The 20,976-nt window shown below is 49.9% G+C and overlaps 1 non-coding gene across 1 annotated transcript; it reads right to left on the bottom strand.

Annotated features, from left to right (window-relative positions):
- Positions 1-11,027: 11,027 nt before the first annotated feature.
- Mir143 (microRNA mir-143) lies at positions 11,028-11,107 on the bottom strand. The gene has a single exon (NR_105122.1). It is a non-coding gene; the product is annotated as a microRNA mir-143 (primary transcript).
- Between the last annotated feature and the right edge of the window lie 9,869 nt (positions 11,108-20,976).

Genomic DNA, 20,976 nt, shown 5'->3' with positions numbered 1-20,976 from the left:
GGTTTCCAGGCTGGTGTCTTTTAGAGAACTCAGGAGCTATGTGATGGAAGTTTCATCTACTTTATATCCACAGTGTGCAGCAGGGTTCTGGCGAATGACATATGGCAGGCTCTTGGTAAATGCTCACACAAAATGAGCGGGCTTGATCAGACCAATATGTTCCTGTGGAGAACAACAAGAAGCAAGCAGTTCCTCAGTGTGCATTCTGTCCAAGCATTTGCTAAAGTCAACAGAAAAATCCTTACCCAGTCCTCAGACTACTCAGAAGGTGGGCGAGACTCTTAGGAGACCCATATTCTACCGGAGGGAACTGAGAGTCAGACATTAAGTGAATGGATCTGTCATACCCACAATTCCCACTCAGCTCTTGTCTTACCCATTGTCTTGGACCGTAACCCTGCACACCCTTGCCTATGTGATGCTCTCTGACCCCCATCCTCTCTCTCTCTCTCCCCTGCCACCCTTGTCTGGGCCAAAGATCTTTCTTCTGTGCCCTCACTTCAGGCTTAGCCGAGGGCCATAGAAGTTAGGGTGTGTCTTCAGCAGATGTCAGAAGCCGGGGTAGCTGAGCAATGGAGGAGATAACAGGCACACCCATGCTCCTCCATTTGGCTAAACAAGCTTCAACAGGCCCATTGAGCTTCTCAAACCTCAGGTTTCTAAAATGAGCTCTGAACGAAGGGGAAAGCACTGCAGAGGCTGACCCTGAACCCAAAGCAATTGCAGGCCTGTTTTTAGACCCTGGGCCCTTCCCTTGTTTCCATGTCCCTGTGGTGGCCTGAGAAATCTCTGCTCCTGAGTCCTGAAGAAGATGGAACAGAAGTGGCATGAGAAGGCATCCAAGGAACTGTGGAGGGTGAGGGCACATTATGAGATGACTAGTAGGTTGGTTCAGAGGCAGGCAGGAGGAAGAGAACAGGGAACCTGGTTCAGGTACAGGTTTTTCTGGTTAGGGAGCCAGAGTAGCCGGGGAGGGGAGCTGTAGCCTCTGGGAGAGGGGAAGCTGCCTTGGTATCCCAGAAGGGCTGCTGACTCATGCTCCTCCCTCTCCTTCTTGTCTTAATGACTTTTTTGTGCTTACAAAAGCAGCACATACTCCTTGTGCAAAGAAGGCAGGCAGCTCCTCATGTTCAAGCCCCCAGACTTAACTGCTGTTGACATTTTGCTCTATGTCCTTCCAGTTCTTTCTTTTTCTTTTTTTAGACGATGTCTCACTATGTAGCTCTAGCTGTCCTGGAACTCACTGTGTAGATCAGGCTGGCCTTGAACTTGCAGAGATCTGTTTGATTCTGCCTCTCCAGTGCTGGGATTAAAGGTGTGTGCAACCACGCCCTGCCCAGTTTTCTTTTGATGAACATGCATCTCTTCTCTAAGGGGAGAAACCTGTTCTTTGAGGATAGTGTAAATCCATGCAGAACAGTAGACATTATCCCCTTGGAACTATGGCTGTCCTGAGCTCTGGCGGATGCTCCATAAATGCTTTGTCTGCGTTTGTATCCACAAGTGGGACTGAGGCTGAGTCGGGGCCAAGGGTCTACTGGTACAAATCCCAGCCCCCATGATTAGCAGCTGGCAAACTGAGCAGCTTTGCCTCCCCGAGCCTTTCCCCCTTCCTCTGGGAGGTAGGAATCATGACAGCAGATCTTCACAGAATGGCTGAGACAATTAAGGATGCGGAGTTCAGCACCCTGTCTGGCTCATCAAGGCTGAGCTGTTCTTAGAGGCACACAAGAAGCCCCGACTTCATTCTAGCCATATTATCCCTTGGATATTATCCCTTGGATAATATGGGAGAGATTAGTCACGGGGATTCTGAAACTCACCCGAAGATGAGAAGTTGGCATCTTGAGTCACAGAATGGGTTGCACAAGCGTGGGATGGGAGGAATTAAGATTTCCCAGGCTGAATGGAAGTTCCCGCATCCTGGTCTGCATCCACAGTTGCTGGGCATGTTGGCACCAGAGGTGATGGGTTCTGAGAAAGACTCGTCAGTCCACCTGGGGCTATTCCCTTCTCTCTATGCATCCACATCAGACATGGGAACAGGGGTAGTGCTGAGAATCAAACCCAGGATCTTGGGCATGCTATGCTGCCCCCCCCCGCCCCCGCCAAGCACGACAGTTTTCTGCTGTAAAGCCCCCTCCCTGTAGCCTCAAGGTTTCTCTTCTCACAAACCCCCTCCCAATCCCCCAACCCCTTCCATTTTGAAGCCAGGCCCCAGGAAGGGTCGGGGAAGCCAACCCTGTTCACTTCTGGCAGCAGGTGGGCTTGCGGCCCCGCCCTTAAGGTTCGGGGCTTTCCCCTCCCTCTCCCTTCATCCCTACAGCTACTGTCATGCCTACAATAGACTGCTTGCCACTTCACAGCTAGAACAATGTCTTAAATTTATTTTGGCTGTTTTCGAGTAGGGAGGGCTAGGTGGAATGTGCCTCACTTGGTTCATGGAACCTGTGAACAGCTTCTTCGGAGGCTGTTTTTAGATGTGATGGAGTTAAGGATCTTCAGAGGGGGAGGCTGCTCAGGGCTAGCCAGGCACACCCTAAACTCAGCGATAAGAGCCCGGCCAAAGAGAAGATGAGGGCGCAGTGTGCCTGTAACTGACCTGGCAGGAGAAGACTCCTCCCATCAGCTTGAAGACTAAGATAAAAGGATCCCCAAATTTTCCCGGAACCCCATGCTGTGGGGAAGAAAAACTGAAGCCTTGTGCTGGGCAGAGGAGCACTGGTCACCTAGGAAGACATTTCACACAGCTTTAACAATTTACCAGACCCCTCTACAGGACAGACCCCTGCTGAGACAGTGATGGGTCAATGGTGGGCAGGACCACACTGTGAGGAGGACTGCTGAGCTGTGGATATTATATGCTCTCTGTTTAAATCTGAATCAGGGGAGGCAGGAGACACTGTAGAGGCACGTGGAATGCATGCGGAAGGATGACACATACTTGGGAACTTAGGTCTGAATTACGAGAAATTATCAGCCTTATTCTTTTATTGTCACCATCCTATTTGCTCCTGCAAGTCTTGGTCCGTCCATTCATGAATTTATTTTGCCATTAGCTTCACATGGAATAAAGTTTCTTTTATTGAACTTAAGTTTCTGTTAGTCTGGCAGATTTTTTTTCTAATTTCTTTTGTTTTTTTTTTTTTTTTTTTTTTTTTCTTTGAGACAGTTTCTTTGTGTAGCCCTGGCTGCCCTGGAACTAGCTTGGTAGATCAGGCTGGCCTCAAACTCAGTGATCTGCCTGCATCTGTCTCTCAATGGGCACACGCTATTAATCCCAGAATATTTCTAAGATTTTTAATTGGTCCTTAATGATAGCTAGCCATTCATTTTAATTTCATCATCCCCTATTCTGTTTCATTAGCCTTTATCTTTTCCTTTTCTTTCTTTGTGCCGTCACTCACTAATGTGGTTCTTACTTTCATGTCTGCTTTGGAATTCTCTCTTTGTTGCTTCTCCTGAGTTTAAGTGCTTCAGTGTCCTGAGCCCTTTTCTTTTCATCATGCATTCATACATGCAGGCAAAACCACCCATACACATAAAACTAATTATTAATCCAAAATAAAAACTAAAAATGAAGAAATAATAAAACGAGAGCATCCCAAACTGTCTCAATGGACCACATTTGCTCTCACAGGCAGAGCACATCCTTCAGCTGGAATGTGAGGAACTGCAGAGGTCAGCGAATCTGATTGGGAGATGGGTTTACCCGGTGGCTGGCTGTTGTCTGGTGATGAAGGCCACAGAGCAAACAAGTGGGAATGCATCCTACCAGCAGCCTGAGTGAGCTCCTGGGTGGTTCCTCCTGGTTTTTTGATAGCAGTTCAAGCTTGTTGATACCTTGACCACTGACCTTAATAGACCCAAAGCAGGGGTTTCAACCAGACCCTGAAGCCTTTCTGATGTATAGAAACACATAAAAAAAAAAAAGTCCCTAAACATCATACCAGTGCCCTGAAGGTAGACTTGGAGGTCACTGTGAGAGGCAGGCTAGGAAGACAGGAAAAATGCAGAGTCATAAAAAGGAAAGGTCGGGGCAGGGTATTGGTGGTGCACGCCTTTAATCCCAGCACTCCAGAGGCAGAGGCAGGCGGATCTCTGTGAGTTCGAGGCCAGCCTGGTCTACAAAGTGAGTTCCAGGACAACTTCCAAAGCAATACAGAGAAACCCTGTCTCAAAAAACAAAACAACAACAAAAAAGGAAAGGTCCCCTTGCTCCAGAGTCTTAGAGTCAGAGGAGCTAGAGAGACATCAGTGCCTAGGAGCATTTGTTCTGTTGCAGAGGACCTGGATTCGGCTCTTAGCACCCTCATGTCAGCTCATGGTCACCTGTAACTCCAGTCCAGGAAATCCAACACCCTCTTCTGACTTCCACCAGCACCAGAATGTAAGTGGTACGCATACTTGCACTCAGGCACTCACACACACACAGTAAACAAACAAATTTGTAAAAAGCATCAAGCCCAAACTTAACATAGGACTAATTTCTTTTTCTTTTCTTTTGTCCTAGAACTCATTCTGTAGACAAGGCTGGCCTCGAACTCAGAGATCCTCCTGCCTCGACCTCCCAAGTGCTGGAATTAAAGGCATGTTCCACCATGCACCACAGAAAGTACAGCTTAAAATGCAAAATCCTCTGCAAAAACAACAGGCACTGGCCCCCTGATGATGTTACGGCAAGTCCTAGAGAACGAGGAAGTCCGTTTTTTCCAGAATCCATCACAAGAGGGCGCCCTGTACCCCAGCCTGAGTCACCATCCCTTTTCCTAGTTTCCAGGAGCAATCCGTTCCACCTCTTAAGTAGTGAAGGCACTCTAAACTTTCCATCTGGGAGGAGCTTGGTCTGGGGCACAGTTCTCCCCGGACTGCCAGTCCCGTTTCCTTCCTTCCCAGGACAGAGGCCTGTGTCCTGGCACTTAGGGATGCTTATGAAATTGTTCCCTCAGAAGGGACAGTATGAGGGGTGGTCTCATACACGGGCTGAACTCAGAGTCCCGCGTCTCTGAGTGCAAGCTGGGATCACTTTCACAGCAGGATTTCCCTGGCTGCTTTCGAACACTGGACCAGCGACAGGCACACTGTGCACTCGGAAGATTCTAAGCCTAATAGGGATCCCTAAACAAGTGGGGCGTGGTGGTGCCCGCCTTTAATCTCAGCACGTGAGAGACAGAGGCAGACAGTCTCTGTGAGTTTGAGGCCAGCCTGCTCTACATAGAGTTCCAGGACAGCTAGGGCTACATAGAGAAACCTTGTCTCACCACCACCTGTCCCCCCAAAACCTAAGTGATAAATAGGGATACCTCTGGGGTCCTGCTTGCTGTTCTTCCTGCCACCCCTCTACCTGAAGATCCTAAAAATCCCGAGAATGTGACTGTGACCTGCTGTGGACGCTCTTTCAGAAGGAACTTCAAGGATACAGCCTGTGGTCCTTGAGAAGACTGCCAGGTTCGGCTGGATACTGTTTCAAAGATGAAAAGCACAAACTGTATTGCAGGAGGTGTCCCTGGCCCATCTCTCCTGCAATCTGTTAGGCGCCTAAGTGGCTGGAAGGATCCTGGAGCCTCAGACCCCTTCAGGGGAGCTGCTCAGGTCTTACTCTCAGCTTGTTCTGGGACACAGAAGAGCAAAGCAGTGGTCCTTGGCTCCTGGGAATGGCCATGTCAAAGAGCTTTTAGTAGTCTAACTACAGAGGTTTGGAGGAATCGCATAAGACACCCTCTTGAGTGTCCTGGTACTTAGTGGTACATACCTATAAACCCAGTCCTTGGGGTCCGTCCTATTTTACTTAAGTGTATATTTCTGTGTAGGTGCCCATGGAAGCCAGAAGAGGGTACAGAATCTCCTAGAGCCACGTCCCTGGAGTTACAAGCAGTTGTGAATCTCTGCTGTGGGATAATCCTGTATTCTGTGACTGTGCATTCCTCTTATTGGTTAATAATAAGGCTGGATTGACCTATTTCCAGGAAGAATAAGGCTAGGCGGGAAAGCCAAACAGATAGTGAGAAAGAAGGGCAGAGTTGAGCCAACCTCCAGAGGAACAAGATGTGCTAGAGAACAGGTAAAGCCACAAAGCCACGAGGCAAAATGTAGATTAATAGAAATGGGTTTCGGGCAGTGGTGGCACACACCTTTAATCCCAGAGGTGGGTGGATTTCTGTGAGTTCCAGGCCAGCCTGGACTACAGAGCAAGTTCCAGGACAGTCAAAGATACACAGAAAAACCATGTCTTGAAAAACCAGAATGATAACAATAATAATAATAGAAATGGGTTAATTTAAGTAGCAAGAGCTAGTTAATTATAAGCCTGAATATAGGCCAAACATTTTGTAATTAATATAAGCTTTTGTGTGATTATTTGAAACCGGGCTGTTGGGACAACAGGAAAGCTCTGCCTCTGTTTACAAATCTCCCGACATGGGTTTTGGGGATTGAAACCAAGTCATCTGAAACATCAAGTACTCTTTTTTTTTTTTTTTAAAGATTTATTTATTTATGATGTGTACAGTGTTCTGTCTGCATGTATCCCTGCAGGCCAGAAGAGGGCACCAGATCTCATTACAGATGGTTGTGAGCCACCAAGTGGTTGCTGGGAATTGAACTCAGGACCTCTGGAAGAGCAAGCAGTGTTCTTAACCTCTGAGCCATCTCTCCAGCCCACATTAAGTACTCTTAACCACTGAGACATTTCTGCAACCCAACCCCAGCCCTTGGAGGCGGAAGCAAAGATGACTGAAAGTTCAAGGCCAGCCTGGGCTGCATGGTGGGGCTACATATGGTGAGATTCTATCTTAAAAAAGAAAGAAAATCCTCGTATGTTAGCTTTGTGGCCTGGGGTACAACTCAAGTTGTGTCATTGCAGAGCTGGGCATAAACCTGAGGTCACTCAGAGTCACACACTTGTGTGACATGTGAATATTTGATTTTATACTGTGTTTCCTAGAATGGAATGGAGGGAGAGGGATCGCCATTTGTTAGACTCCCAAACTCCTCTGTGGCCCTTGCTTAACTTTAAATGTCCCTGTCTTCCCACAAGCCTCTACACATTTTGAGTCATGGCCTGGAAGCATCCTGAGACAACAGGAACGTGATGGGCAGGCCAAAGGTGGCTCCTGGTTGTCTGTACTGGCCTCTGCAAGTGTCTGGCAAGTGGAGGCACTTGGGGATTTATAGAAGTGAATACTGGAACATTCTTCCGTACCCCCATACTCCCAGGAAGACACAGGACACAAAGCAAAGCTCCAGCACTTTATTACTGTTGAAGAACACAGAGAAGAAGGCTTGCTTTTCTTCCCCAGTGGGAGAGTCATGGGAGGGGCATTGGAGAGGGGTGGCGGGGGGAGCAGACTGAGGCAACCAGGTCAAATGGGTGGGGCACAGTATGATGGTGAGAGTGGTAAGCATTGACTGGATCCTAGTGTCACAACTCCTGAGAGTGTCCCAAGGGTGTCTTAACCTCTTTTAGCCTTGGACTCCTTGAGTGCTATTTCACTGGGTGGCGTGAGGACCGAGCAGTGTTGTGAATGTGTAACATGGGGCCTGGCAGATGGTAAAGAGCCGGGGGGGGGGGTCAACAACAGCCTCAGAGTGTGAGCAGGAGGTGGTCTCTCTTCAGAAGTGTCTTCTGGGTCTGGAGAGATGGCTCAGGTGTTAAGAGCACTGACTGTTCTTCCAGAGGTTCTGAGTTCAATTCCCAGCAACCACATGGTGGCTCACAACCATCTGTAATGTGATCTGGTGCTCTCTTCTGGCACGTACTGTATACATGATAAGTAAATAAATAAATCTTAAGAAGTGTCTTCTGGATTCTTGCTAAGAGCATAGCTTGGCATACCCCTGGGAACTACCTGGTCTCTGGAGATATGATGCCATACCCACAACCGAGGGCTGGGAAGTTATGGCAGTTACCACCTCTACCAACTCACCAACTGCCCTGTAACCAGGGACAGTTAAAGGAGAACTCTCTCTCTCTCTCTCTCTCTCTCTCTCTCTCTCTCTCTCTCTTCCTCCCTCCCTCCCTCCCCTCTCTCCCTCCCTCCCCCCCCTCTCTGTGTGTGAATGTGTGCACAAGGTTATTGTCCTCTGTCACTCTCTACCTTGTGATTTTGAGATAGTATTTCTCACTAAACCCAGAGCTCAGCAACTCTGGCCAGACTGGCTGACTGCAGAATTCCAGGGTCCTCCCGTCTCTCTCCCCACCAGCACTGGAATTAAAAAATGTTACCTACAGCTAGCTTTCTGCATAGGCACTGGGCATCTGAACCCAGACCTTCACTGACTAGGCCATCCCGTAGCCCCCAAAGTTCTAGTTTTTCCTTCACACTTATTTCTTTTTATGATGCGTGTGCATGCTTGCAGCACACAGCATGCCAGACACATGGAGGTTAGAGGACAATTTTCAGGAGTCACTTTTCTCCTTCTGTCACGTGGGTTCCGGTTTGATTTGGGTGGGCTTTAATGGTAAGCCATCTCATCTTCCCAGCCCAAGTTCTAGTTTTATACCTGGATTCCATCAAGGATTTTGACATCCATCCAGTCACCATTCCATACATGCAACTGGAAAGGTGGCCTTTTTATTTTTCATTTTTTAGTTTTTGCTCTCAAGATAGGGTCTCATGTAAGCCCAGAATGGCCTCAAACTCACTATTTATCCAAGGATGACTGTGCATGTTTGATCTTCCTGCCGTGTGCTGGGATTACAGGCATGTACCACCACACCTGATTTGCACAAGTGCTAGGCATGGAACCCAGGGATTCACACACTGTAAGCAATCACTCTACAGACAACCTGGCTCTAGTTTTTTTTTGTTTTTTTTTTTTTGAGACAGGGTCTTACTATGCAGAGACATGTAGCAAGCACTATGTAACTCTGGCTGTCCTGGAACTCACTGTATAGACTGGACTGGCACAGCAGAAATTTAAGGAAAATTAAAGAGTTGGGGAGCAGGGAGCTATAAGGGAGGAGTACTTGGCCCTACTTTTCCTTTTGGCTCAGACATTCAATGCTAGGGGCCATGGAACTTGAACTCTATCTCTCCTCTGCCTTTTGCTGTCTAGGTGGACTTGCCCTGGTTTGGGCCTAAAGAAAAGCCAACTGTAAGACGCAGAAGCATCTCTGGCAGGAGATTAATAAGTTTTAAGCATGTCCACTCAAAAGTGACTGGGCAGAAAGAATTTTGGTAGAAGTGTGTAGAAACAGGAAGGCAGGCTGCAGAGGCTCCTGCGCAGTGTATGGGGAAATCGCACTGTTCCTGAAGTGGGCAGAAATACCACCGGGGGGCGCTACAAACTTGTATTTTTCTACCTCGAAAGCTGTTTCCTGTGGCTGCTGTGCTCTGAATCCAACCGAGATGAAGGGTTTATCTGTTAGTTTATACAACAGATTTAATAAAATTTTGAAATAAATTTGTGTATGATTTTCCTAGTAATGTGGATATGGACCTATGGCGCCTCCTTTCCTCCGGCAGGGAAGGAACGCGGAGGGTTCGAGTGGAGGAAAGGCTGCCTCAAGGTCCTGCTTCAACCACTGCGACTTGGGACAAGTTTCTCAAGAGTGAGGCGGTTCTGAGGTTCCCACATCCAGCCTCCCGGGGATGTTATGAAATACGGGCACAGTGGAAAGAAAAGCAATGCAAAGGTCAGAAGGGATCTCCCGAGGCCTCTTACCTCCAGTGTACCGCCTTCTCCTCCCGCATCCCAGACAGGAAATGCCAGGGTGGGAAGGAGGCAGCTCCAGCTGTTAGGCCATGACCTCAAGAACAGTATTTCCAGGAATCCCCATCTTAGCATCCAAGGGATTCCTGGGAAAACTGGACCGTGAGGACAAGGTGGGAGAGAGAGGCCTTCAGCACTTGCCACACCTCTAGGGACCAACAGTTTTTCTCTGCATCCAGCCAGAGCTGAGCTCTGGCAGCCAGTGTGGGGTGCTGCGACTCCCAGGGTGCAGCTTCCTGCCCTGGGAAGAGCGACTAAAGCTTGGAGTGGCTTGGGAAGTACCTTCCATGTGGTCAAAGGCAGCCTTTGTTTACCAGAATTGATCAGAAAACATCTGGGACCAGTTCCTTCCCCCCCATTGCCACAGGCCACAGTGCTCTGGCCAGGAGGATGAGTTTAAACCAGTTTGCACGAGGATAGTTCCTAGGCTCTGGCAACTTTCTCATTGTTGGCTTCCGGCAGGTAACTTGAACTCTGCACCTTGCTTGTAAAGTGGCATCAAATAGCACCTACTGGGTGAGGAGATAGCATGAAGAGAGACCACGGGACTCTTAGAAGTGTGTGGTCCTGCCTCTGTTACCATAGCAGACTGGGGTTTATCCACAGTCTCACAGTGGATAAGAAGGTGGACCCCAGCATGTCCATATGTGACCTAAGGTCAGCCACTTAACTAAGGCTTAGTTTTCTCACCTGTGAAGTGGGTCACCTTCCTCTGTGGTGCTCATCTGCTGCCCCTTGCTTCTCTGAAGCCTCTGGGCCAGGGTAGACATTTGTGAAATGCCTTGGCTAGTTTAGGCAATAGCACAGAGGCAGAGTTAGAGGGTCAAAGAGTGAAGACTGTGACTCCACGCCTAACAGGAATGTGCAACATTTTGATGCTGCAGCATGACAGTGTTGGGCTGCCAGGACCCTGGGACACTACCTCTGGGATGGAAGAGCTGTTAGGGATTGTCTGATGATCTACAGGGATTCAATGGGTTTCAGTCAAGAATCATTTATAGTGGGTATTTGAGTCTGCAGTGTTGAGATGGATTCTGAGGGTGTGTTGGAACCCCTTCAGAATGGATAGATGTACGACAGAGTTTCTTAAAGGAGCCATATCTTTTTACATTAGCACTGTCTTCTACGTGTCAGTACCGCTGCCACCGAATGGACCAGAGTGTACAGTTACAGGTGCACATGAGTGGTCAGCACTGGTGCAGCTTGAGCCAAGGAATATCACCATGGACTGCTGGAGTGGAGTCTAACCTATCCGGGCCTGCTACCCCACATCAACACTTACCACGTCCTGGTGATGGCTGCAGAACAACTTCTCCCTTCCTGAGCTACAGTGCTTCATCTCAGACTCCCAACTGACCAGAGATGCAGCACTGCACCTCAGGCTGGGAGACAGACGCTCCGCGCACATGCGCACTGGGGCTGCGGCTGGCTTCCTGGGCAGGAAAAGGAGTGTGAGCATGTGTAGTGGCCTGCCTCCCACCTGTTCTTCCCTTGCCCTGGAGCCCTCTGCGACTGAAATCTCCATCTTCATTCCCTTTCTCTTTTTAAGTTAGCTTTCTTGAGGTAGAGTCCATCCATTTAAAGTGTACAGTTGATTTTTTTTTTCTCTGCAGGGCTGGGAATGGAACCCGTGGCCTTGCACTTATTAAATAAACCCTCTGTGTCCTCTTACCTTTGGTTCTTGCTCTTGTCCCCCACCCATCTCTGAATGGACTCTGGGCAAACGACCACTGGTGAGAAACCAACCCTCACTTCTTTAGACCCCAGGACACCTTCATGTTCTTGCCCATCCTCTGAACTCTGTTTCTTCTCAACCCTTGAGGTACAGTTTTCTTTTGTGAACACCTTCCTTCATGAGGAAAAGGAGCCTGCTGGATTCCCTCAGCCCCCAAATCGTGGCCATGATGAATGCTGCTTGAGTAGACGGCTTGCAAGCTACCTGGTACTACGGGGCCTCAGGGTGTTTCATTTCTGGGCCATCCCTACTTACCTTTCCAGTTGCCTGAGGTCAGGGCCCATATGTTATCATTTGGGGTCCCTAGATACTGCTGATAACTTTGCACATGACAACAGACATAGTAGATGACATGTAGTGACTGACTGAGTGGCCACATGGATAATTCATTTTCTTCTGTGGGCACTCACCCTGCTTTTGCCAAGATTCCAGGGTCCCCAGAAGACCCTTGCTTCATGGTGACTGTGGTGGCCTTGATGCTGGATGACATACTTTGGGGGTTGTCTGAAGGGAGAGGCAGCCTTTTCTCCTGGCTGGGAAAGGACAGGAAAAAAAAAAAAGTCCACCTCCGTTTTTCAGAAACCCCATAGCTCCTAGGCCTCCAACAAGAATCTAGCAGCAACCCAAGTTGGGAGTGGGGTGCAGGAGCAGTGGGAAAATGTTCTCTGATTTGTCACTAAAGCCAGGGTACTTCTGCCCTCAGGCGTCCCCAGCCAATAGCCAAATTCTTTCTGTCTAGAGCTCTCGAAAAATTTCCACAGTCCCTTTACCAGGAGATCCGAACATGGGATTCTCTAGAAGTCACAACACCCTGTCCTCTCTACTCCATTCCCCACAGCTCCCATGGACCATGGGAGAGGCATCATTGAACCTGACTGAGGGACATTCCAGTAATTAGTTAGGAGGGATGGCTGGACATAGCACAGCTAGGCTGCTAGGGACCACACTGAGCCCCTGCCTTCCCCAGGGTGTGACTGTGCCCAAAGCCCTTTGGCCTATGCCACCTTGGCTTTCTGGGGGCAGCAAGAGTGAGAGATTGTGGGAGTCATTTGATGACACGCCATTTGGGTTGTCTCTCCTCTCCCCTTTATTCTCCTTTCTTTTGCTCTCTCTCTCTTCTTTTTGCTTTCCAGAAACAGAGATGCAAGTAGATCAGGCTACCCTCAAACTCATTCAGTGTTTAGAGTTCTTGATCCTCCACTTCTGGAATTCTGGGATTACAGGCATGTGCCACAATGCCTGGCAACCTGGGGTCCTACGTATGGGGAGGAAAGCCTAGCTTGGGGCCTGGCAAGCCACAGAAGCAGTCTACAGTGTGGCACTGAGGCTGTGTTCTCACACCATTGTTTCAAACTACGAATAGAGTCAGTTTTCCATTTATAGTAAGTATTCCTACTTAGGTATGTAAAAAGATTCACCTTACACTCTAAAACACAACTGCAGACAAAAGTTAAAAACAGGACATCTGATGGCTAGGTTTGGGGCAGGATGCCAGAGCCTGTTCTACCTTCTGGACAGCTTGCGGGCCTGGAAAAGATCACCTTGGATGGAGGACCAAGAGTGGGGGAGGGCAGGCATTCTAGACTTGCAGATACATGTTCAGAGAGGGGAACTGAGAGCCATTGCTGTCCCACCTTGGGATAAAGAAGAGCACAGCAAAGATTTTATATCTTCTGGGTGTGCCATGGGACCTGGACAGAAGGTGGTCCATCTTAAGGAGAAGTAAATGGCCAGGTAGTACTGAGAGGCAGGCATTCTTCCTCATCCCATCCTTGGATAAAGACTGTCTAGTTCTGTCCCTATGGCTCTCGAATAATCAATCTGGTGAATGTTTAAATGCATGTATCCCCATATGTCTTCAAGGCTCCAGAGAAATAGAATTTCCCTGTGGTAAGAGTACAAGGCACTGTGCTGGGTTTCTTCACTCATAGCAGCAGGGCCTGGCCCCTCACCTTAACTAACCCCCCATGCCTGAGGTCTCAATTTCTTAGTCTTCTGGGTTTGGGATAGGCTCTCATAGTCGTGCTAGCTCATTCAGCAGACCTAGCATCACTTCTGTGTGCTCGGGGATTATGTCTATACACTCATGGCTAACACAGCCTCAGTACTATCCTTACAGGGCATACGAGGTTGAGGGGGAGGAAAGCACCTGAGCAGGGCATGGGGGCAGACCCAGCAGAACTCCTGAGAGCCCTTGAGAGGACTGCCAGGCGCTTGTGGCCAGGGAGGTTCCTTCCACTGCCCCCTGGATGGCTCAAAAGGCATCTTGGAAGAGTTGGGGTGGGGACTAGGATGGTGGGGAGGGGCTGTGGGGCAGGAAGGTGCGCCCTGTGGCTCGATGGTCCCGGAAATATACATATACATGTGCTGGGCTGGTAAGCAGAGCTTGTCTGGACAACCCTCCCCACCTCCTTCCTCCCTCAAGTTGGGCTTCCCTGAGAAGAGGTATGTAGCCTTTCTACATCATTTACCCCAAGAAAGACTCTTTTACCCTGTGGTGCCATCAGAAGATGGGAGAGGCTTGGGGATCTAGGCCCCTTCTCCAGTCAGTCCTGTCATCTCTGGGACTTGGGTCCCCATTCCATTAAAGAGGTGGCTGGACCAGGCAGACTCTGGGTCTTACCTGGTGCTCTAGGTGTTGTCTCTCGGCCCCTTGGAGGCATGCTGCAGGGGACAGCCCGCTTTTTTTCCTTTTCCACAGGTCTTCAGAAAATGTCTCTAGGCTAGGGACTCTCTGGCTTCTGTCTGTTGGGAAGCTCCTGGGAGGGGTGAAAGGAGGGGAGGCTGAAGCAGAAAATAAACAGTGGTTGTCTGGATAGTCTCAGGCCCAGGCAGGACGCTCTGTGGCTCCTGCCCTTATATGGCAAGGCTGCTCTGAGCTAGGAACTCTGCCTGTCATTCCTCACCTCAGTCACCACTCAGAGAACTGAGGGCCACCACTGGTCACCTGGGCTGCTACTGAGAAGGCAGGCAAGGTCTAGCACGTATCCTGGGAATCACCTATACAAACTGAGCAGCCATCTCGGCCTCTGATTGTTTTGTAGCAGGTGGGAGGAATAATACTGGGTTGAAGGGAACAGCCTGGTCCAAACTTCACTCCCACCTCAGAGTCCTTTTCTTCAGAGGCCTCTGATTCTCTCTGTATAACATGAGAGTATGGAAGAGAAGTACTCAATCAGCCCTATGGGGTGAGAGCAATTGCTCCCCCATTTTGCAGAAGGGAAAACAGGTCCAGAGAGGCTAAGGACAACTATGTAACCGAACAGGAAATGCGGTAGGATTTAACGCAAGGCTGTCTGGTATCAGGGCCTGGTATCTGGCATCAGGGTTCTGAGTGGGCTGATTGCATTGACGCAGCATAAAGGGGCAAATTGAGCCATTGCACGTGCTCCATAGAAAGTTCATTGTATTGGAGGTGTACCCCCTGGGAAACCAGGCAAGCCCTAATGCTCCACAACATGACTAAGGGGAACGGTTCCATCAGACATGCACAATAGCTGTTTCCTGGGTGCCCTCAGCATGTGACACAGGGCCTGGTGCAGATGAGCATCAGAGGAGGATGTGTGGAAGCCCTGAATAAATAAGTCTTGCTGCTCACAGCAGTACCCCGCTTCCAACTCCAGCTTGGCAGCCCGCTCTGAGGATCAATTGAAGCAATGGGCAAGAAAGCAGGGAGTTGGCTTTGTTACTTTGCTCCCAGGTCCCTTCTGCCCTCTAAAGTGGCTTCCAGTGTCTCCCTGTGCCGCTGCTTCCTCAGCTGTTTCCCCTCAGTCCAGCTGCGGGACCTAGGGGGCAGATGTGCGCAGGGCCCAGGCCCTGGACTCGGCTTGGAACCTCAGGCTAGGCCCAAGTCCCAGGCCAGCAGCAGTGACCGTGGGAGAGGCTGCAGAGGGGAGCTCATGGGGGTGGAAGGGTGGGCTGCTGGGAAGAGCTCAGAAATGTGCCTCCCACAAGCACTAACATCCTGTGTGCTCTCAGGCCGGCCCTGGAACCTCCCTCACCCCATCCATCATCCTGGCATCTTCTCCATGGCTCCTTCCTGGGGCTGGGTGGGGGAGGGGTTGGGGGCTCAGGGCTGACTGTCCCCATGCCAGAGAGAGTGCAGCTGGCCACCCTACAGGCCTGCTTCTTGTCTGCCAGAGGGTCGCGCCTGCAGCCTCCTAATCCAATTTGTTTACAACGGTCTCTTGCAGCTCATTTGCTCACAAGTGAAGACAGGGTGTGAGCTGTTTTGGGGGTGCACTTCGTTCGCACACATGTGGAGGCTACACAGGGGTGAACAGGTGGGCTGTGTTACATAAGCCTTGTCGCCCAACCATAGAATAGTTCCTTTCTGCTGACCTGGCTTCCATCTTTCCCTTCTCTTGCCCCCAGTTCTTCCTGTTTATCCCATCCTTGATCAATCTGGGCCAGACTTCTCTATACTTCCTGACCTTGCAATCTGAAGTGTGCGCCTCCCTTCTGGACCCCAGTTTCCCTCCCTGTTTTATGGAGCACCCCCACCCTCTCCAGCTCTTTCCTGTGTCCTACCGAATACAGGAATCTGCACACTCAAAGCCCAGCAGGCCTGAAGCATCACCTCCATCCCTAGGTGCTGCTGTTAGCAATATCATCGTCCTTGCCCAGAGCCCCGGGTACCCCTCCTACAAAGTTCTTCCATCTCTAAGGAAGAATACTGTTGTCTGTGTCTTCCTTAAGCCAAGCCCACTTTCCTGTTGCTGTGTGAAGGGAATGGAGTGGGATGGGAAGGGTTCTCACACCTGTTGGGTCCCCTCTTCTTTGCTTCCCTCTTTTCTGCCTCCATCCCAGCCTCCAGCGTTACCGAAAGGCGGCCCTATGGCTGTGCTTTTTGAGATTCCCAGGCTTGGTTTCCTGAGCATTTTGAGCATTGGGAAGGGGGACTTGTCTGAGGGTCCCAGGTTATTCTTAGAGCTCCCGGAGTTAGGGTGTTTGTGGGAATATGGAAGGAAGGAACACTTACAGTTAGTTCTGGGAACAGGGCTTCCACCGCCATGCCTTTTCTACTTCTTGGGAAAATTTCTCTCACAGGCTCTTCATTCTCGAGTGTAGGGGGGCGGGCAGGAGCCTACTAGCCATCATTCTTGCCTGAAAGAACAAAAGATCTAACTAGTAACAAGTATTCCCGGCCACCCTGAGACCAGAGTGCCAAACCCCATGGACTTGTGCCTGATATTGCTCTCTGAGAGACTGGTAAAGTCCTGGGCCACTCCGAGCCCAGAAACCTTGGGCTGACTTGTTGAGGTTTGTCAAACCCCATGGAACCTTCCCTTAGGCCCCACATGACTGTGATCCCTGTTGTGCCCACCTTGCTTTCAAAGGAGGACTTCAGGGAAACTCTAAGCTCTTCAAGGAGGAGGGTTCACCTTCCCTTCTAACTGCTCTGCTCTGCAAGGACATTGCCCAGAGGTACTGATGGCAGTGGTCCTACCTCTCATATCACAAAAGGGATGTGTTGGGGAAGGACACAACCTGGAGCTAAGTCAGTGACCAAGACTGTGATCTCCTTCAGTAGCACAGGGCTCTTGGCCTCAGAGAATGGCCCCAGAATGGTACAGCAACTGCTGAGGTGAGAGGGGAGTGAACGAGGCATTGTAGTTTGTACAAAGCAACCCACTGATCAGTATTCAAGGCAGACGAGGAGCCAGGCTCAGCTGGCTTATCCCCTGAGCTTGCATGACCATAAAGCAAAGTTCACATGGCCAAGGTCATTGTCAAAGCCAGAGCCTTCTTCCAGGGAACAAGTTACAGCTGTCCTCTTGGGAGAGACTTTCTACTTTAACTCCCCTTTGTAGCTCCCTCTCACACACAGGTTCCATGGCTCTTGACTCCAGGACCAGGTTACCAATGTATGCTTGCACACAATACGGGAGAGGTGGGCCTGTCTTTTGAATCTCATCCCTATCCTCTCCCTGCTGTGTCCAAGGATCCTTGTCCTCACCTGGCTTCTGACTTCCCATCCTTGTTGTTGACAGTCAGGGGCAGCAGATATGAAGCTCAGTTCTAGGTCCATGGCAAGCCAAGACTAAGTGGCTGTGGTTCCTGTCGTTAGCATGGTGAGTGCAGGGGCAAGGGGTGGGAGGCATCTCGAGGTATGGATGCTTGACTGCAGGGGCCACCCCTGCCTGGCTCCCCTTCATGTTCCTTCCTGCACAGCTTCCTTAGGCTTCTGTTCCCAGAGCACCCTCAGCCCCTTGTCACCCTGTAAAGTTCACCAACGTCACACGCTCCCTACTTCCTCCCCAGGGAATGGTGTTCTGGGACTCTTGAGCAAGCCCTGGGAATGCAGTGAGGTGAACACGAGCAATGCAGGGAAAAGGGAAGAGGGAAGAGAAATGGGCGCCTGACTCCTCTGGAACCCCAAACCTTGCCTCCAGTAGCTCAGATCTTGGGGGTAAGAGGAAGGGCCTAACCACCTGGATCCCTAATTTCCAGTGAGAGTGAAATGTGGAAAGAGGAGTGGATTTTTGCAGTTTCCCTTGGCGTCTCCAAGCGAGATGGGATAGAAGAGCCAGTAGTTCTTGATGCATTCTGCCTTGCTAAGAATTCTCTTTAGGCGCCTTCCTTGTGGGTCTCAGCGCTCACAGCGTCCCCTCAAGGTCACAGTCACACAGCTCATTAGTCTAGGAGTCCCAGTTGGCCCCATGCAGCCCAGCACGCACTGTTCCCACAACCCTGAAGCTCAGACTGTCCTGCTTGTCTTGGAGGGAAGGAGGTTGAGAACAGGGGAAGCAGTTTTAGTAAAAGGCGAAAGATTTATACGATCTGAAGAGAAACCAGAGTATGGGAAGCAGTTTTAGTATGAACAGGAATCATCTGGGCCACCAGACACTGGGAGCAATGGTTCTCTTGTTGTGGGTGTAGCTAGCTGTCTCTTTGCTATGCCATTTCTCTTGTTTGTTGAGTATTTGTTTAAACAAACCGGCAAACCCCCACTACCATGGCAAAGGCCTTGTTTCTGTCCTGTTTGTCTCTTTTGGGGTTTGTATATGTTTATGCGTTCCCACGTGTGCGTGTCTGTGGCGGTGGTGGGTATACTGATGGCCAGAAAGGAGGGGAAAGGGAAGGGAGACAGCAGCGGCTCAGGAGGGGCTGTGGTGCAAAGGGGGACATTTCCATCTTGGATTAGGGGTGCGTGTACAGGGGCCAGTAACTGTGAAGATCAGAAATTGACATTAGGTGTCTTGTATTGCTCTCTAACATTAAAAAAAAAAATAAGCATGTCTCTTCTATGTGTGTAAGTGTAGTGCCCTCAGGGGGGACAAGAGGGTGTTGGATTCCCTGGGACTGGAGTTACAGACAGTTGAGAGCTGCAATGTGGCTGCTGGGAATCAGACCTGGGTCCTCTGCAAGAACATCCAGTGTTCTTAACCATTGAGCCATCTTTCTACTGATCGTCTAGCAAGGTCTAAGGTTCCTTTTGTCTTGGCCTCCTAAGCACTGGGATTACAGGTGCTGTCAGAGCACCTCGCTTTTATGTGGGTTCTGGGAACCCAGTCTAGGTCCTCATGCATGGCAAGCACTTTCCCAGCTGAGCCACCTCCCTAGCCTGTCTTCCCTGCTTTGTAAGGAATAGGAGTCTCCAGGTTGCAGGGCTTTGTAGGAATGGGCATGCTTTCTGGATAATAGATACTGGTTTCTTCTGGACCACTTAGGGTGAGGAGATTAGCAGGCAGGGATAAAGCTCCTGCAAATATAGCCCCGGCAGCTTATGTGCACGGATTCTCATCTCTCTGCGTGTCAGGATCCACATGTGCAGGACATGGTGGCAGGGGAAAGGACTTCATAGTGACAGGACTCTCCCAACTCACCCCTGTTCCATTATCCCTTTCCTCACTGCTCAACTCAAAGTAGGTCTCTGAGCTGCAGCAGGATCTGAAATCTTGGTACATTCTGGTCTCACGCCCTTGTTCAGATGAGAGCTCTGGGGCACAGAGAGGCGAGGCGAGGAACGAAAAAGAGTGCTGGAAGTCAGGGACTCAACTGACATCCAGCTAAGGTCCTGACCTCATCTGTTGAGTGAAGGATGTCATCGGTCAACACAGGGGGCCTCTGGGAGGAAGGTGGGGGAGAAGAGGGCCTTAAGGTCCCTGGCTTTGAAGATGGAATAATCACGACTTCCTTTTCCAAATAGCTTTTGGCCCTTCCTAGAAGCCAGATGGCGGATGTTTGGAATGTATGTTGTAAATACTGTTTCAGGAGGGGGTGGGGGACAGATGCGTCACTTTCTCCAGTAACCAGAAAGATCTTAGGGAGGGCAGGAGGAGGGAAGCCGGCTGTGAAAGGGTTTGGGGCGTAAGTGTGTGTGTGTGTGTGTGTGTGTGTGTGTGTGTGTGTGGGACGTCCACAAAAGGAGGGTAAAGGGAAGGGGCCATGGTGCAAAGGGACAGCTCCATCTTGGGTTAGAAATAAATCCTACATCTTCTAAAAATAACTCAGCCTTTCCCCCAGCAGGGCTGGCAGCAGGGCTGAGAAAGGCACACTTGCCCTTTTATGGTAAGAAAATATTCTCAGAGGGAAGCTGGGCTGGAGCCTACAACTCTGGATAGAGCCCAACCATGGGGTCTAGGGTGGGAGAGGGCTGGTGGGGGTGCAGCTTGGTGGGATTTCCTGGCCTGAGTCCTCTACTGTCTGTGAAGAAAGAGCGAAGGTGAGGGCAACAGGCTCCACCTGGGAAAGCCTTGCAGGTTTTCGGGATGCTGGTATTAAATCCTAAGAAAGACCCGAGTATCTGCTAGATGCTAGTATAGGGTCCTGATGCCTCTGGTTCCCTTGTTTCCAGGAAGAATCTGAGTCCCAGGTAGGGAAAGAGAATAGACTTCTTGAAGCACTGAGGCAAATGGACCCAAGTTCATACCAGGATGGCTTTTGTTCCCATTATTCTGCAAGTACTGTAGACCATGGAAAGAGCACTGACTTGGGAGTCAGAGGCCTTGGTCCCCTGGTTCTCTACCAATTTTGATTTGCTTTGTCACCTTGAATACTGTGCTGACCTTTTTGGTCTCAGCTTCCCTTACTGGCATAATTTTATTTATTTAATTAATTATATTTTTATTATTTTTTCAAGATAGCATCTCACTATGTAGCTCTGGCTGTCACAGAATTCACTGTGTAGAGCAGGCTGTCCTCGAATTCACAGAACCCCACCTGACTCTCTTCCTCCCAAGTGCTGGGACTAAAGGTCTGAGCCATTAGGCCTGGCCGACTGGGATCATTTTAAAGAGCTTCCCAGCATCCCCTTACCACCACCACTAGGGGTTCATACTGCACGGTTCAGGCTCACCTTGAACTCACTATATATCCCAGGCTACCTTTGAATTCATAGCAGTCTTCCTCAGATTTCTGAGTGCTGGATTTCAGGTGTGAGTTACCATGCCATGCTTGCCTCCATGATTTTTCTCTCTCTGGGAATTTCTTGGCTGGAAAGCAAAGCTTGGGCAGAGAAGAATCTGTAGGCTGCTGTTTTCTTCCTGTGGCCCACCCACTTCCTGTGCCAAACCTCCTGGGTA

This window comes from Cricetulus griseus, chromosome 2, assembly GCF_003668045.3.
Source record: "Cricetulus griseus strain 17A/GY chromosome 2, alternate assembly CriGri-PICRH-1.0, whole genome shotgun sequence".
In the NCBI taxonomy this organism is placed as follows: Eukaryota; Metazoa; Chordata; class Mammalia; order Rodentia; family Cricetidae; genus Cricetulus; species Cricetulus griseus.
The sequence above is the reverse complement of the archived record's forward strand: the minus strand, read 5'-3'. Positions and strand labels throughout refer to the sequence as shown.